Here is a 5,000-nt window from a genome sequence, read left to right on the forward strand (position 1 = left end):
CCGCACAACGATGACGGTGTGGGGGCCATTGTACGACACCGCTTCCTGCGGTGCCAACGCTGTCGTAGAGTCGATACTCCATCTTTGGTAGAAGGCAACCATTCCGCTGTAAATGAGTACGTCGCTCGTAGTTCAGTCACCTCGCAGCACTGCTCAGTAAACTATGCAGGCCCACATAGATAGATCAAATACGCAAATGCCCCTATACATGCTGAACGTCTGTGCAAACAAAACGAACCACACGTCACCCGCACACTCTATCACCCACACACTCTATCACACACTACTCTCTGCCTGTAACAAACACAGATACAATAATTAAGCACCGGCATGGACCAACGTCCGGTGCATCCTATCCGCCACAGTACACCAACCAGACTATGATAACCAGGCCAGGAGGTCCAATCATAAAACAGAATATCCCACTCGTCCGACAACCACAATTGCTCAGATAAGCCACCAACACCCACACATGTCCTACACAGGGGTGCACCCAACATCACCACACTGCCTCGTCTTACAGCACAAACACACTGGCAGGAATGAAACACACAGGTCTGCCGCAACCACAGACACGGCTCGCCCCCCCCCTCTCACTGGCGGAAAGCGCATCCCGACGTGACATAACTCCTTTGACACACTGACGCTGCCTCGGGCATCCACGTCCTACGGTCGATATCAACGAACCTCACCCCCCCCCCCCCCCCCACAACACGCCATCCCATACCACATTGTGTACCGTACCCAAACCTAACGTGTACTGTACTACAACGCAATGTGTACCATAACACAACCCAGTTTGTACCTTAACCTAACCTATGTCACCTTAACCTAACCTATGTCACCTTAACCTAACCTATGTCACCTTAACCTAACCTATGTCACCTTAACCTAACCTATGTCACCTTAACCTAACCTATGTCACCTTAACCTAACCTATGTCACCTTAACCTAACCTATGTCACCTTAACCTAACCTATGTCACCTTAACCTAACCTATGTCACCTTAACCTAACCTATGTCACCTTAACCTAACCTGTGTTGCACCTTAACCTACCTCAATTTGCACCGCAATGTAACTCAATTTGCACCGCAATGTAACTCAATTTGCACCGCAATGTAACTCAATTTGCACCGCAATGTAACTCAATTTGCACCGCAATGTAACTCAATTTGCACCGCAATGTAACTCAATTTGCACCGCAATGTAACTCAATTTGCACCGCAATGTAACTCAATTTGCACCGCAATGTAACGCAATTTGCACCGCAATGTAACGCAATTTGCACCGCAATGTAACGCAATTTGCACCACAATGTAACGCAATTTGCACCGCAATGTAACGCAATTTGTACCGCAATCTACCCCCATGTTGTGCCTTAACCTAACCCACGTTGTGCCTTAACCTAACCCACGTTGTGCCTTAACCTAACCCACGTTGTGCCTTAACCTAACCCACGTTGTGGCTTAACCTAACCCACGTTGTGGCTTAACCTAACCCACGTTGTGGCTTAACCTAACCCACGTTGTGGCTTAACCTAACCCACGTTGTGGCTTAACCTAACCCACGTTGTGGCTTAACCTAACCCACGTTGTGGCTTAACCTAACCCACGTTGTGGCTTAACCTAACCCACGTTGTGGCTTAACCTAACCCACGTTGTGGCTTAACCTAACCCACGTTGTGGCTTAACCTAACCCACGTTGTGGCTTAACCTAACCCACGTTGTGGCTTAACCTAACCCACGTTGTGGCTTAACCTAACCCACGTTGTGGCTTAACCTAACCCACGTTGTGGCTTAACCTAACCCACGTTGTGGCTTAACCTAACCCACGTTGTGGCTTAACCTAACCCACGTTGTGGCTTAACCTAACCCACGTTGTGGCTTAACCTAACCCACGTTGTGCCTTAACCTAACCCACGTTGTGCCTTAACCTAACCCACGTTGTGCCTTAACCTAACCCACGTTGTGCCTTAACCTAACCCACGTTGTGCCTTAACCTAACCCACGTTGTGGCTTAACCTAACCCACGTTGTGGCTTAACCTAACCCACGTTGTGCCTTAACCTAACCCACGTTGTGCCTTAACCTAACCCACGTTGTGCCTTAACCTAACCCACGTTGTGCCTTACCCTGCTCTGTAATTGGCATATGACACGTTACATTAATGTATTGTTGTCCAACCGCAACCGGCTCAGAATGTTGTGTACACAGCTATGTGTCATCTCCCCATAACAGCTGCATTGCAGTGTGGTACGCCATAGAGACGTGTGGGAGTAATGGACGCAGTGGATGGCGATCAGCATGAGCCGTCTGTTCATGTAGTGGCGCGTGTATGCAGACGTAGTAGTCTCTTCTCACACAATGTGATAGCACGGTGCCCCGCGTTCCACATCTGCGACATGCTACAGAGGCCGGTTGACAGTTGGTCGCGCAATGGAGATCGCATATGTACGGGGGCACCTTCCACGTGCCCTCTAGTCGGGCACATTTTGTTGCGTGGATGTGAGCGAATGTAGTGTGTCTTGACACCTGACAGGCAGGCATGCAATAATAGTTGACTTTGCAAACGGGGATGGACGTGTACGTTTACTGGTGACGTTACGCAAATGAACAACTGGTAACCCGTTGTGGTGCGGTTGATCTTGCTGGAGGTACATCTGTGAGGGCAACGATCGGTACAGCTACGAAGCGGTCCCCACCATACCAACGAACGTGAATGTGAATCTGGGTGTGAAGCGATACGCGGCTGTGGGTGGGTGGGACTGTCCCCGGCCGGTGAGGGGGGGCCGCCCGGCGTGCTGGCCGCGCGGTGCGTGGGCGCACGCGCTACAGCCGGCTGGTGGGGGCGCCCAGTGGCAGGCGCGCCGGCCGACGGACGCGGCAGGCGGCGCAGCTGCGCGCCGGGGCACCCTGCGCGCGGCGCCGTGCAGCCAAAGTGGGTCCTCGCGGACCCGGTGCGAAGCGCGGTGGACATCTGCAGTGTGCTGGTCCGATTGAGGACTGTGTGCGTTGAGGATGCGCCGCCGCCCGGCACTCGGCGCCGCGACGCCGTCTGCTGCTCGGTCGCCCCAGCGGTTCTCGCTGGTGGTTTGTATCGCAGTTGTGCGGACGTGTTGGCACGTGCGCTGTGCTGGGAGAGTTCGCTTCGGCACCCACGTGGGGCCTTTGCCCTTCTGTGGCGCTGGCGTTGGAGCTGCCGGTCACCGTAGGTGGCGCGTGTTGTCTCCCGCCGGCAATGCCACGACAGCACGCTCCCGGGCCTCTGTCGGCAGCGGCAAGCTCAGTTGGGAGCACGGGTGGTCGCACCTAAAGCGTCTACTCGCCTAACTCCGGGCGATTGCGCCTCTCTCGAACCCGACCAAGTACTTAGGACGGCGCTGCGCGCCGCCGGGACCTGAGAGGGTTTCGAGGTGTATTGTGCAGGGGAGCCCAGCCTCCTCCTGTTTGCAGAATAATTGAGCGGACGCTTGCGTGTTCGCGCGGGCCCCCGGGACACACTCCCGGGCGGCCGGCTGCTCAGCTCTAGTTGACGCAGCTCCCTGGTTGATCCTGCCAGTAGTCATATGCTTGTCTCAAAGATTAAGCCATGCATGTCTCAGTACAAGCCGCATTAAGGTGAAACCGCGAATGGCTCATTAAATCAGTTATGGTTCCTTAGATCGTACCCACGTTACTTGGATAACTGTGGTAATTCTAGAGCTAATACATGCAAACAGAGTCCCGACCAGAGATGGAAGGGACGCTTTTATTAGATCAAAACCAATCGGTCGGCTCGTCCGGTCCGTTTGCCTTGGTGACTCTGAATAACTTTGGGCTGATCGCACGGTCCTCGTACCGGCGACGCATCTTTCAAATGTCTGCCTTATCAACTGTCGATGGTAGGTTCTGCGCCTACCATGGTTGTAACGGGTAACGGGGAATCAGGGTTCGATTCCGGAGAGGGAGCCTGAGAAACGGCTACCACATCCAAGGAAGGCAGCAGGCGCGCAAATTACCCACTCCCGGCACGGGGAGGTAGTGACGAAAAATAACGATACGGGACTCATCCGAGGCCCCGTAATCGGAATGAGTACACTTTAAATCCTTTAACGAGTATCTATTGGAGGGCAAGTCTGGTGCCAGCAGCCGCGGTAATTCCAGCTCCAATAGCGTATATTAAAGTTGTTGCGGTTAAAAAGCTCGTAGTTGGATTTGTGTCCCACGCTGTTGGTTCACCGCCCGTCGGTGTTTAACTGGCATGTATCGTGGGACGTCCTGCCGGTGGGGCGAGCCGAAGGCGTGCGACCGCCTCGTGCGTGTTCGTGCGTCCCGAGGCGGACCCCGTTGAAATCCTACCAAGGTGCTCTTTATTGAGTGTCTGGGTGGGCCGGCACGTTTACTTTGAACAAATTAGAGTGCTTAAAGCAGGCAAGCCCGCCTGAATACTGTGTGCATGGAATAATGGAATAGGACCTCGGTTCTATTTTGTTGGTTTTCGGAACCCGAGGTAATGATTAATAGGGACAGGCGGGGGCATTCGTATTGCGACGTTAGAGGTGAAATTCTTGGATCGTCGCAAGACGAACAGAAGCGAAAGCATTTGCCAAGTATGTTTTCATTAATCAAGAACGAAAGTTAGAGGTTCGAAGGCGATCAGATACCGCCCTAGTTCTAACCATAAACGATGCCAGCCAGCGATCCGCCGCAGTTCCTCCGATGACTCGGCGGGCAGCCTCCGGGAAACCAAAGCTTTTGGGTTCCGGGGGAAGTATGGTTGCAAAGCTGAAACTTAAAGGAATTGACGGAAGGGCACCACCAGGAGTGGAGCCTGCGGCTTAATTTGACTCAACACGGGAAACCTCACCAGGCCCGGACACCGGAAGGATTGACAGATTGATAGCTCTTTCTTGATTCGGTGGGTGGTGGTGCATGGCCGTTCTTAGTTGGTGGAGCGATTTGTCTGGTTAATTCCGATAACGAACGAGACTCTAGCCTGCTAACTAGTCGCGTGACATCCTT

At 53.3% G+C, this 5,000-nt stretch overlaps 1 non-coding gene across 1 annotated transcript in view; it reads left to right on the plus strand.

Moving 5' to 3' along the window:
- The first annotated feature begins 3,538 nt into the window (after nucleotides 1–3,538).
- LOC126151241 (small subunit ribosomal RNA) overlaps nucleotides 3,539–5,000 on the plus strand; it is a 1,909-nt gene continuing 447 nt past the window's right edge. Inside the window, exon 1 of the ribosomal RNA XR_007531869.1 lies at nucleotides 3,539–5,000. This exon is cut by the window's right edge and continues 447 nt beyond it. This is a non-coding gene — a ribosomal RNA (small subunit ribosomal RNA).

This window comes from Schistocerca cancellata, unplaced genomic scaffold (assembly GCF_023864275.1).
Source record: "Schistocerca cancellata isolate TAMUIC-IGC-003103 unplaced genomic scaffold, iqSchCanc2.1 HiC_scaffold_1046, whole genome shotgun sequence".
Classification (NCBI taxonomy): domain Eukaryota; kingdom Metazoa; phylum Arthropoda; class Insecta; order Orthoptera; family Acrididae; genus Schistocerca; species Schistocerca cancellata.